This window comes from Dendrobium catenatum, unplaced genomic scaffold (assembly GCF_001605985.2).
Source record: "Dendrobium catenatum unplaced genomic scaffold, ASM160598v2 fragScaff_scaffold_54, whole genome shotgun sequence".
Taxonomy (NCBI): domain Eukaryota; kingdom Viridiplantae; phylum Streptophyta; class Magnoliopsida; order Asparagales; family Orchidaceae; genus Dendrobium; species Dendrobium catenatum.
Window position 1 is genome coordinate 2,742,016 of NW_021318516.1, and position 14,506 is coordinate 2,756,521.

Below are 14,506 nucleotides of genomic sequence, written 5' to 3' on the forward strand. Positions count from 1 at the left end.
GGATTTTTTTTTTTTTTTTTTTTTTCTAAATTTTAATTTTTATAATTAAAAATTTAAAGATTTTGTTAATTATTTTTATTTTTTAATTCATTTAAATTTATAACTTATTAAATTCAATCAACTTTATATTTACATATAGAGTTTGATGCGGTGCGGTAACAACATAAGGAGAAGTGCAGCATACCACGCAATGCAAGTATGCAATTGCGCACATGGCCTCACGCTCTGTACACTCATTATGTTTTACCAGTTTCTTATTATTAGTTTTATATAATATTTTACTTAAAAGTTGGACTTACGCTTAAGGTAGCATAACCACAGCATACCATATATATAGTATTGGATACATAAAGAAGGATAGAGAAGAAAAAAAAATTATTTTACTGATATATCAAAATTTTAAGTTCTTGCCTACGTAGCTTGTGTTCTTGCAGGTTTGTTGCTTGATATAACATAAGCTGGTATCATAGCCAACCCGTGGACCAGCACCAAAGGCGGAGAGTAGCTGACGAGCAGCTTCCGACGACGATCGAAGCTTAGGCGCACTCTAGGTTATGCAGATTGCCATCTCCAAGTAGTTAGCAGAACTTTATGTTGATTTCAAGCTGTTTATAGTGGAAGTTCGACAGGACCTCCAAATCCGAGAAGGTCAACGCCACGAACATCTTCGAACACTGCTGTGTGACCAATGTTTCACCTAACGACTTTGCGGACACATTCACTGCACTGGTTTATCCTTGCTGCAACAATTTGCGAACATTCTGCCATATGAACTTCCATCAGAGCTTCCACAAATGAGATCAATTTAGCGCCAAATCAATTTGATTCCTGGCACCAATCTCCTAAACCTTTCCCATTATAAAATGAGTCCAAAGGAACATGAAATCCTTCAAGAGATGGTTCAAGAGCTACTAAACAAACATCTTATTCAGCCAAGCTTAAGTCCCTATGTTGTTCCCACTTTACTGATTCCAAAGAAAGACAACAAACGACGAATGTGTAAAGATAATCGAGTCATCAACAAAATCACCACTAAGTTCTATTTTCCTATGCTCCGGCTTGAAGACTTGTTGGACAAACTTGCTAGTTCAAAATACTTCTCCAAGTTGAATCTCCATAGTAGGTATCACCAGATACGTATACGCCAAGACGATGAATGGAAGACAGCCTTCAAAACCAATCGAGGCTTATATGAATGTCGAGTGAAGTCGTTTGGGCTGTGCAATGCCCCTGCTACATCTATGCTCCTCATGAATGAGGTACATAAAGATTATATTAACAACTTTTTTGTTGTTTATTTCGATAATATTTAAGTTTGTAGCAAATCCATTGAGGACCATGTCTGACATCTTACATCGACATTTCAAGCTCTATGAACACATCAACTGCTCCTAAACGGAGTTAAGTGCTAGTTTTCTACCACTAAGGTTTATTTCTCAGGTTTCACAGTATCAGAGGAAGGTATAGCCACAGATTCCCGCAACGTTGAAGCAATCATTCTCTATTTAATGTTCAAAGTGATGTAGGAACATCTTTAGTTATATAGTCCTTAGGATTACTTTATCTTAGTTTGTTACCACTAGTTTCTAGAATGCTCCTTTTACCCTTTAAACATACAAGCTATTGTAAGAGAGGCATTATTGAATGATAAAAACTCTTTTGAAGTTTTGAGAAAGCTCTCTTCTTCTTCCCTGGATTGGGAACTCCTTGAAATCCTTCTTGCAGGTATCGACTTCCGGCGATCCACTACATCGGTTGGTATCAGAGCCTGGAGCTTGTGAATAATAAGAGTAACAGCTAATGTACTTTCTTTAGGATATATTTGTAAATATTAGTTGTATCTTCTTCTTCTCTCATCTATATATGTTCCCTCTGTACTCATTACTGAATATACACAGAATTACTTTTTCCTTATTCTTGTCTTGTCCGGTTTTCCATCTTTCTCTGTTTCTCATCTCTTTCATGGTATCAGAGCCAAGTTGGCTCCATGGCTGATCAAGAATCAGCTATCTCTCCCGCCTCCACCCCGGGCTCTGCCATTGGAAACACCTCCGACTACACTGCGCCGGCGCCCCTGAAGTTTCTAATCTCCAACCTCAAAACTCTGGTTCCCAACCCTTTGTCCACTGAGAACTATCACATATGGCGCACACAGATTCTACAGCATTTCTCGGCGAACGGGTTCGCTGGATTCTTAACCGGTGAAAACCCCTGCCCCTCCGATCAATCCAGCACTGCGTTCTTTCAATGGAGCTTGATCGACCGCAATCTGATCTCGGTGCTCTTCTCCACAATTTCTCAAGCTATTCTCCCATACGTTCTTACTGCCTCCACCGCTCATGAAATATGGCAGATTCTTGAACGAAGAATGCAACCCAACATTCGCTCTCGGGTTATCCAACTCAAGAACGAACTTCATAATATCAAGATGAACAACTCCAATATGCAACAATATCTAATCCAGATCAAGAATCTGGTAGATAATATCGCTGCATCGGGTTCTCGCATCGACACCGAAGATATCATAATATACATTCTAAACGGACTTCCCTCTTCCTACAACTCTTTCAAAACCTCCATCCGTACCTCCTTAAATCCCATTGATCTCGACACCTTATATTCTTTACTGTGCAGTGAAGAAATTGCTATGCAGCGAGAACATAAAAAAGAAACTGGAGTGAACTCGGACAATCCAGCCTTCTACACATCTCGGACAAACTCCAACAGAGGAAATGGTGTCAATCGCAACTTCAAGAACAAGAAATTCGACAATCGCTCTAACTCATATTATGCCACCCAGCCTCAACCGCAACAGTCAGCATCAAAGACTGATCGCCCTACCTGTCAAATCTGTGTCAAATCCGACCACATTGCGCTGAATTGCTGGCATCGAAACAATCCCAAATACGCTCCCACAATTCCCCTGCCTCAGCGGGCTCTTCTCTCTCAGCACAATCCGGCATCGACTAAGGACTGGATCCTCGACTCAGGTGCATCAAGCCACCTGACTCCAGATCTAAGCAACTTAAATCAAGGAACCAGCTATCATGGACCGGAAACTATCTCCACCGCCAGTGGTACTACTCTTCCCATTCAACACTCCGGACAAGGGATCCTTCCTCTTCCCGATTCGGCTCGTAAGCTTTACTTACGCAATTTACTTCATGTCCCTGCGCTTACTCATAATCTCATATCTATTTCAAAACTAACCAAAGACAATAAAGTCTCTATTTCATTTGACGAACATGGCTTTGTCATTAAGGATGGTCAGGATCACCGCCCGCTTCTTCTTGGTCATCTACATAATGGACTCTACCGCGTCCAGAACCCCGTCTCAGACAACACCACGGCCCTTCTTGCGCGCCAGCAATCTACTCGGTTATGGCATGCAAGACTCGGTCACCCTCATGTTGGAGTGCTTACACAGCTTCGTCACCTGATACCGTCCTTAGATCTTGATACTACTAAATTTCATTATAATTCTTGTAGTATGGCTAAATGTCACAAACTTCCCTTTAATAAACGATCCAACGATTCATCTTGTGCTTTTCAACTTATTCACTCAGATGTTTGGGGCCCGGCTCCCACTCAATCTCATAACGGTTTTAACTACTACGTGATCTTTATTGACGATTTTTCGAAATTTACCTGGCTCTATTTAATGCATTCCAAAGGCGAAACGTTTTCTAAATTTTCTCATTTCTGCGCTCTAGTGAAAAATATTTTTAATACCACCCCAAAAGTGTTCAGATCCGACGGAGGAGGTGAATTTTGCAGCAATCAGTTCAAATCCTTCCTCTCCTCTCACGGCATTCTCCATCAAACCACCTGCCCACACACTCCGGAACAGAACGGACTTGCAGAACGGAAGCATCGTCATATACTGGAACTTACACGATCCCTATTACTAGATGCTAATTTACCAAAACAATTCTGGTCTGAAGCTGTCGCAACGGCAATCTATCTCATCAACCGACTTCCGTCACCATCCATTTCGAATAAAATTCCCTACCAGATAATCCACGGCAGAACACCGACGTATGATCATCTACGTACTTTTGGCTGTTTGTGCTACCCGTGGCTACGACCATACAATACGGACAAACTATCTCCCAGATCGCAACCTTGTGTCTTCCTCGGCTACTCGTCCCAACAAAAAGGCTATAAGTGTTTTAATTCTAGTACAAACAAAATTTTAATTTCTCATCATGTTATGTTTCAGGAACATATTTTCCCATATATGCCAACTACAGATGTTTCTTCATCTAGTCTTGACAGTCAGACCACCTATATCTCTCCGCTCCTCACAACACCAGCATCTATTTCGCACACTTCAGCTCCGATTATTCCCAGAACGTGTCAATCTCATACTCCCGTCACTGGTCATGCTCCGGTTCCTGATCTCCTTCCACCGAGTGCAACTGCTGAACCTCTGTCACCTGATCCACCCTACGCCCTATCGCATCCAATGCAGACTCGGGCTAAATCAGGAATATACAAACCCAAAATCATTTACGGTTTATCTGTTACAACATCTCCACTGTCCACCCCGACGTCCTATACTCAGGCCTCCAAAATACCGCACTGGCAGTCTGCAATGCAGGAGGAATTCTCCGCTCTTCAACGTCAAGGAACGTGGACCCTGGTTCCCCCACCTCGTCAAGAACCAATCCTTGGCTGCAAATGGACCTTTAAGACTAAACTCTTACCAAACGGGCAGATTGATCGCTACAAAGCTCGTCTCATTGCACAGGGATTCAATCAAACTCTTGGTGTCAACTACAAAGAAACATTTAGCCCGGTTGCAAAAATGCCAACCATTCGGGCTCTCTTAACTTTAGCTCTTCACCGAAAATGGAACATAATGCAGCTCGATGTTTCAAATGCGTTCCTTCACGGTGATCTGACGGACACAGTATATATGCGTCAACCTGCAGGATTCATCGACAAAACGAATCCACATTATGTTTGTCGACTACATAAATCTCTCTACGGTCTTAAACAGGCACCAAGACAGTGGTTTCACAAACTGACGACTCTTCTACAACAGTTTGGGTTCAAGTTCAGTCGTTCTGATCCCTCCCTTCTCATCTTTAATCGCAATAATATTCATCTATACTTCCTAATCTATGTCGATGATATTCTCTTAACAGGTAACGACACTTCCATAATTCAATCTCTACTTCATTTTCTTCGGTCCCACTTCGCTCTAAAGCAACTGGGAAATGTCTCTCTGTTTCTTGGCATTCAAATTCTTAAAACTTCCTCCGGCTACATGCTACATCAACGACACTATGCCCTCAAGATTCTTCAAGACGCTGGACTACATGACTGCAGCAGTGCTCCCACCCCTATCACGTCGTCCACCTCTCAGCCTGACCCTACGGCAAAACCATTTGATGATCCGCATCTCTACCGGAAGATAGCCGGATCTTTACAATACCTTTCAATTACTCGTCCTGATATTGCATTTGCCGCCAATCGCATATGTCAACATATGCATGCTCCCACCGCACGTCACTTCCAGATGCTCAAGAGGTTGCTTCGATACATAAAAGGATCACTCAATCTTGGACTACCGATTTCACCAGGCAACTTGACGCTCCGCACCTATGTTGACGCCGACTGGGCATCCGATTGCACTGATAGGAAATCCGTATCAGGATTTTGCACCTACCTCGGCAGCACACTCATCTCTTGGTCAGTAAAGAAGCAAGCAACCATTGCTAAATCTTCAACCGAGGCTGAATACCGATCACTGTCCGCCGCTGCATCAGACGTTATATGGCTCCGACGGCTAGTGGACGAACTACTTCTGCCTCAAGATGCTCCTACTACCATTTACTGTGATAATACCTCAGCTATAGCTCTCGCAAGGAATCCTGTCTTCCATGCGCGCACCAAACACATCGAACTAGATTATCATTTTCTTCGTCAACATATTGACAACCGGACCATTCATCTGGAGCACATCAGCTCCATCGACCAAATCGCCGACATCTTCACGAAGCCTCTTCCTATCACCAGATTTCAATCTCTTCGGGACAAACTGATTCTCCCTGTACCGAGTGCTCAGTTTGCGGGGGGATAATAAGAGTAACAGCTAATGTACTTTCTTTAGGATATATTTGTAAATATTAGTTGTATCTTCTTCTTCTCTCATCTATATATGTTCCCTCTGTACTCATTACTGAATATACATAGAATTACTTTTTCCTTATTCTTGTCTTGTCCGGTTTTCCATCTTTCTCTGTTTCTCATCTCTTTCAGTGAAGATCGATGAACTGCGGAAGAAGGTCGGCTGTCGACGACGTTCGAAGCCGTAGAACAAGGGCGGTCGACGAAGATCGACACCGAATAAGATGGGTGGTCGACGAAGATCGCCACCGAAAGAGGTGGACGGTCGACGACGATCGACGCCGAAGAAGAATGGCGGTTGACAACGATCGACGCCATTAACCCCTTTGGGTAGCTCAAGTGTTGCAATCACTTGATCGAATGGATGATTCATGTGTTAAATTCATGCATTCGGTGAAGAGAACTATGAGCAGGTCGGCAACCATACCGCCCTCGTCGCTCCTCTGTTCCTCCAACACGCACGAACAACCAACACTCCAACGCGATCCTTCGGTCGCTGATTTCGATTTCATGGAAGAAAATCAATTCACCATGTCCCGACCAGATCCTCCATCACCGCCCACTCAGACGGAGCCCCATCTCACAGCCGCCGCTCCGTCGCCGCCGGCAGCAGCCGACCAGGCCCCCGCCGACCAGACTCCCGAAGCCACAACTACCGCAGATCTGGAAATGCCAACAACAGCCGGCGTTCCACCTTTTTGGGCAGAAACTGAAGCGGGGATCTTCAAGCAGATTTTACAAGGGCATCTGGATTTTGAATCTGAACCATGGCCTAGCATTTCTGACAGTGCTAAAGACTTGATCCGTAATATGCTCAATCGAGATCCCAAAAAGAGATTTACAGCTCACCAAGTTCTTTGTCATCCATGGATTGTTGATGACAGAGTGGCACCTGACAGGCCGTTAGATTCTGCTGTCTTATCGCGCTTGAAACAGTTCTCTGCAATGAACAAGCTTAAGAAGATGGCTTTACGCGTTATGGCGGAACAATCAGATCATAGAAATGGAGAGATTGAACTAAATGCAAACTATATTCTTTTTAGTAAGAATGATTTTACTGCAGGTGTGGAAATCTCAGGTTCAAATTCGACTGAAAGGGTTGAATCAACGCCATGCTCGCAAACTGTTCGATGTAATGCCACAGATGACTTCAGAACTCGCATTCCCACTGAACCTCTCAAGGAGCTCAATGCCTCGCCTGAACACACGGTTGTCAATGAGGATTCAATGTCAGGGGTTAAAGCTGGTGTGGACGGTGAGAGGAGGATGCATCCAATACCCTCCTTCAAGGCATTTCTTAATGCTGTTAAGAACAGCCCACCTTCCTTATCCTCATTTAAGGCATTTCTTGATGCTGTTAAGACAAAGAGGCAGTCATGGAGTGACCATGAGATGGATGCCATTCACTCCCTGCAGCTGTTACTTAGAGGGACAGTTATTGGCATCGAAAATCAAATCAAGAAGTTAACAATTGATTTTCAGATGAATGATCCTTTTTTGAAGCAATACTCTATTATTGACAGACAACAGAAAGATAGTCAGTTACTTCGACGTGATTTTCAAACTGTAAGAGTTGGTATAGAGTTCATACAAATCAACTATTTGGAGAAGCTCCAAGTTATTGGAAAACATATGCACCTTCTTACTAATGCAGCATCAAGTTATCACACATTTTTTGTAGGAAATAAAAAGTTTTACAATCAGATGCACAATCTTAAAGGAAGTATTTGGGGTTATTGTCATGCCAGACCCTTGTTGCCTAGAGAAATGAATACTATCATTGTGGGCATGCATCGAGGACACAAAATCTTCGATCCAGGAGGCTTACTCATGTTTCATACAACAATTTCTCTTTCAATGATGTGCCTCGACGGAGTGCCTCGACGGAGTCGAGCTCTTTGACGCAGTGGGAGAATGATGTAGGAACATCTTTAGTTATATAGTCCTTAGGATTACTTTATCTTAGTTTGTTACCACTAGTTTCTAGAATGCTCCTTTTACCCTTTAAATATACAAGCTATTGTAAGAGAGGCATTATTGAATGATAAAAACTCTTTTGAAGTTTTGAGAAAGCTCTCTTCTTCTTCCCTGGATTGGGAACTCCTTGAAATCCTTCTTGCAGGTATCGACTTCCGACGATCCACTACATCACAAAGCTTCCAAAAACTCTCAAAATTTTATTGTCATTTTATTTGCAGCTATAGCATCCTCATGGCGCCTATAACTAACTGTTTAAAGGTCAAATTAGTTTTTGTGGGATGAAGAAAAACAACGTAATTGGGAATCTATCAAGCAAGCGCTAACATCCACTCCTGTATTGACATTGCCAAACTTTGATCTGCCATTCCAAGTGGATTTGGATGCTTCTGCACTTGGCATTGGAGCCATGCTATCACAATCAAATAAACTGGTTGAACACTTCAACAAAAAACTACCTCCGGCAAGACAAAAATGGATGGTATACAAATAAGAATTATATGTTGTGATTCGAACCCTCAAACATTGGGAGCATTACCTGCTACATAGAGATTTTGTTTTGTGCAGTAATCATCGTGCATTACAAGTCATCAACACACAAAAATTTTAATCTAATGCACACCCGTTGGGTCTTATTCCTTTAGAAGTTTACATTTGTTTTAAGTATACATATGGAAGCCAAAATCACGTAGCCGACGCACTTAGCAGGAGAACAATGCTTTTAACTCAATTGCAAATTGAAATCACAGGACTAGATTGTTTAAAGGAATTCTACTCAACTGATCCAGATTTTGCAAGTATTTGGCAATTATGTTCTTCAGGGCAATCCAAGGAAAACTATTCACTTCGACATGGCTAAGTGTTTAAAGGCAATACCCTGTGCATTCCTATCTCTTCGTGGTGCCACCAACTGATCTAGGAAGCTCATAGCAATGGCTTGGCCGCACACCTAGGCCGTGAAAAAATGCTCAGTCAACTTCAAGCAAGATTCTATTGGCCGAAAACTGCATCAAGATGTTGTTCGTCTAGTGGAACATTGTTTTTTATGTTAAGAATACAAGGGTAACAAGAAGAACACGAGATTATACACCCCTACCTGTACCCAAAACCATATGGGAAGATATTAGCATTGACTTTATTTTGGGGCTTCCTAGGACAAAGAGAGGGTTTGATTCTATAATTGTCATGGTAGACATTTTTTAAGATGGCCCATTTTATTGCTTGTAAGAAGACTTTAGATGCTATCAATATGGCATGCTTGTTCTTTCACAAAGTAGTTCAACTATATGGACTACCTTGTAGCATTACTTTGGATCGAGACCGTAAAATTTATCAGTCATTTCTAGCATGAGTTGTGGAAACGCTTACGCATGGCCATCAATGTTAGCTCTGTATACCATCCACAATCTGACGACCAAACGGAGGTGGTTAATCGAACCGTGGGAAGCATGCTCCATTGTCTCGTACAGAGCCACCCGAGGCAGTGGGAGGAATTTCTTGGCCAAGCAAAGTTTGCTTATAATTTGATTGTTAACTACTATACCGAAAAGTGCCCCTTAAGCATAGTTTATACAAAAAGCCGAAACCATATCTTTGATATTGTTGTTTTACCTAAATGTTTTGATAAAATTGTAGCCCAATTACTTAATCAATACTCTGATGTGTTGCAAAAGGTCCAGAACAAGTTAATTACTTCCAATGCAGCATACAAAAAAAGCAGTTGATCTTCACCATCGAATCTAGATCTTTAATCCAGGTGACCCTATCATGTTCCGCATGTAGAAAGAACATATTTCGGTGGGCACCTATTCAAAACTCAACCCTTGCAAGCTTGGGCTAATTCCAATTCTTCAGCGCATCAGCAACAACGCCTACATCGTGGAAATACCACCCATATACACACTTCTGCTACCTTCAATGTCTCTGACATGACTGCCTACCATCCACCAAAGGCTTCCATCATTCATGTGGACCATGAATTTTCTGAGCAGGAGGGACCTGATGCAGTGCTGCAATAGCATAAGGAGAAGAGCATCATACCAGACAATACAACTGTGCACATTGCCTCATGCTCTACGCACTCGTTCTGTTTTACTCATTTCTTACTACTAGTTTTATTTAATATTTTACTTAAAAGTTGGATTTACTTACGCTTAAGGTAGCAGAACCATAGCATACCATATATATATAAAGAAAAAACTTATTTACTGTTATATCAAAATTCTAAGTTCTTGCTTAGGAAGCTTGTGTTCTTGCAGGTTTGTTGCTTGATATCACATCAGAGTTCAATAACTCCAACACTAATACTTTTCAACAAATAGAGTTCAATAACTTTGACTCTTATGCCTCTCAACAGATAGAGTTCAACAACTCTAATGTGCATATAGTACCAGAATATACCTTTAACATCATAATATGCATTTAGCATCAGAATAGAACTTCCTCATCCTCACCAAATCTCTTTAAAATCTCACATTTCAATCAATAAGTACATCATGCATTGCATTGTAGTAATTAAAACATAAATAAACTCATCTTAGAATTTGGCAGAATGCCTCAACGGTGGCAATAGACAACCTTACGAATTAGAGATTCACATTTTTATAAAATAACTAAATAATAAGAGATTATATAAAATATTATTTTAAGACATTAATTATATTATAAATATTTTTTTATAGTCCATATTATTTTTTATTCAATTAAAATATCATAATTCTCAAAAAATTTGGTGTAAAATTTTTAAAAAAATATCTAAATGTTAAGAATAAATGTCTCTATAACATACAAAAAGTTACATGATAAAATTTTTACGGGTGAATAATTATTCTCATTTTTTGTTAAAAAATATAAATTTAATCAGAAAATTTATGAAAACTTTGTATTGTTGAAATGAGATAGGCAAGACATGACCTATCTTGATCTAGATTGCTTTTAGAATTGGGGCGACAATATTAAATGACCCGAAGCAGCTCAAATCGTTCTTATATATGTTTAGTAGGAAGTGAAGTGAGAAGGTTTATGTATATCTAGATTACGGTTTGTATGGGGAAAAGGAAGTTGACCAAAAGTTAGAGTTTGTATTATATTTTAAGGCTTTGTTGGCACATAGTAGCGTTGGCAAGGGTTTAGGGTTTAACCAAGAGGTACAAAAGGAACATTGACATGGAGGGAGATCAATTGATAGTATGTGATGTTTTATATATATAGTAATAGAAGTGGAGAAGTCTGGTTGGAGAAGGTATTTGATGCTTAGTGCTTGTGTTTGTTCCTTGGATTCGGATTTCCTTCTTGCATGTCTGATTCTTCTGCCAATCCACTGCATCATGTTATGTGTTACTTATTATGATTAAATGTCACATATGTATGAAAATAACAAATATAATTTCTCAAAAAAAAAAAAAATCAACAAACTTATCTCTAAATAAGTTTTTTTAGACATATCAAACCGACCTACAATTTAACCATCCATTTAGCTAACAAAGAATTCTTTTGCACCTTAATGAAATAGTTCAAAGTTTGTGAGCAATAGGCACACATTAAGGGATTGGACGCTCAAAAATAATGGGAAATTATTAACAACATAAAAATTCCTATTCGATCAACCATAATTTTGGAGTATAACATATATCTCAAGGCACTTAAATAAACTCCAATAATTTCAACCAATTGTATATTATAACAATAACAACAACAACAACAACAACAACAAGTCTTTATCTCACTATGTAGGGTCGACTACATGAATTTTTTTCTCCATTATACCCTATGAATAATCAAATTCTAATTTAAATTTAATATAAATAATAATTTTTAATACTTATAACCATGCCTTTTTAGGTTATCTCCTCCCTTTTTAACATAGGTAGGATCTAATATATCTACTTTTCTAGTATGGTCATTGGTATTTAATTGTAGAAACAAAAATAAATTAGAAAATATATTTGCTAATCAAAAACAAAAAAAAAAAATTATATAGGTATATTGATAATCAAAATATATTGGCTGAAAAAAATATAATTGTATATATATATTACAAATAAAGAAAAACAAAATTTTCAAATATATATAATTTCATGTAAGAGAAAAAATAAAAAATAATCCCAAATGAACATGATGTCCAAACTAGTAGAGTTGGCCAACATAGTGCTATTATTAGATTTGTCAAAAAAAAAAAAGGGATCATCATTTGCTAACAACTCTTGATCAGCTCAATAAGAAAATCATGCTCATGCAGCTCACCTTGATAACTTTGTTGACATCTTTGACTACCAACTAAGAGGTTTGGAGTTCGAAACTTGAGTATCTGATGTATTTGTGAGTTTGAAACTTGAGTGTCTGATGTGCTTGTGAGGAGTTGTGATGGGAGCATTTCAGAGAAGTCACTTATGGGATCAATGACAATGGTGCTTGAAGAAGAAGAAGAAGAAGAAGAAGAAGAAGAAGAAAGAGATAGTTTGTGATTGGCATACCTCATGGCGGCTCATTGTTTAAAAAACATGTCTTGAGCTTGACTTGTGAGTTCAAGGTCTCTGAGAATGATCATGAGGAAGTTACAATGAGAGTTTGGTGGAGAATGTGCTGACAATGGTGAGTAAGTCATAACATGAGCTCACTGTTATTCAATGTTTTGATGATAGTGAGCAGAGGATGTTGTGACGAGAGTTTGTTGGAGAAGTCATTGATTGGACCAACAACAACATTGTTTGAAGAAGAAATGGACGCCGTAATTAGGCCTGCGACATTTGAAGAAGAATAATAAGAAGATTGCAACTCGCAGCAAAATTTGAGCAATGATTTTTATTTATCCTGTTCTAAATGAGTCGATCATGATCTTGGGATTTAATCTAAAACATGAAAAAAAGATGCGTCATGACATTCTTAATCTTTTGGGAAATATTTGAGTAAAAATAGGGATTATTTAATCAAATCAACTAGTGAGCAAATGAACCGAGCATCATAAAGCTCCAGCTCAAACTCGTTTAATATAGGAGCTGTACTCAAGCTCGTGACAATATAAACTTGAGTTATATGCCCGTTAGCACGCCAATTGGTCTTACTTACACCCCTATGTTGGAAAATACTAAACTCCAAGTACCCAAAGTAATGAGAAAAGAGAAATATTATTTTATAGTAATTGTTTAGGTTGGTGGCATCTCAAATTTCCTTTTTATCTTTCTACTCTACATAATGATATTATCTTTCAGAAATTGTAATATTCTATTTCTCTAAGAAAGAAGATGTGCGTTTACCATACATAATATTTATCGTTAACGATAGCATTTTTAACTTATTGCCTCCATTCTCTTGAGATAGACATCAGCTTGGGTTTCTGTTCATCTAATCGTTCTCTTAGTTCCCAATTGATTAACTGATTATGATGTTATTAAAAATAAATATAAATTTTAAACTTTGTAAATATTTTTAATATAGCTTAAAATGTATTGAAATATGTTTTTAAAGATTAATAGAAGTTATAAAATATTTTTAATAGAAGTTCTCTTTTAGTTTCAAATTGATTAATAGAAGTTAGAAAATATGTTTTTAAAGATTGTTAAGTAATAAAAAATAATTAAGAATTTAAACTTCATAAATATTTTTGAAATAGCTTAATCAGTTAATCAATTGGGAACTAAGAGAACTAATGTGCCAGTGCAAATAAATGTAAATTTCCATGATAAGAATACTTGTTCATATCATAAAAATCATCCCTCAAAACAACAATGTTCGTATAAATTTTCAGATTGATAAGGTAGGGGAGTGCGCTTATCATTTTGGATATACTTGGCAGGAATAAATCGACGATAATGAGTATGTGAGAGCGAATTAATCTCAGAAATGTTCTTCGAGTCTTCGATCCACTCGGCCGGATTAACTCGATTGCCGAGGACTTCGGGGGACCGTATCAGCCCCGAGACTTCCTTCAAATCACCTAATTTGATGAAGATGCCACATGCTTTTCCGTTATTAGAAATTTATAACAATTATTATTAGTAATAAAAATCATAATTTTTATCTAATATTAACAATATTCTCTTAATAATAAATAATTAAACATATCCCTTTCTCTTTTGCTCAAATGGCGGAACGAAGACGAATAGACGATCGTACAAATGAAGTGGATCAAGCGGCTGAGGCTCTGAGATCGCACTCAGAGCCTCGTTCGCACAAAACTGGGCTCCGTTCGCACGGAGGCAAGTTCTGTTCACTGGAATCGGTGGCCGGGATCGGAGGCCGACGGAGTCGTTTTCTCGTGATCGGAGGCCGATGGAGTCGTTTGCTCGTGTGGAGGGGAATCAGCGAGTGCTTGAAGAAAGGACGATTCAATTCCTTCTCCCCTGCGTCTGTAAGCGTCCAACCTCTTTGGCTTTTGAACTATTTGGAATGAATT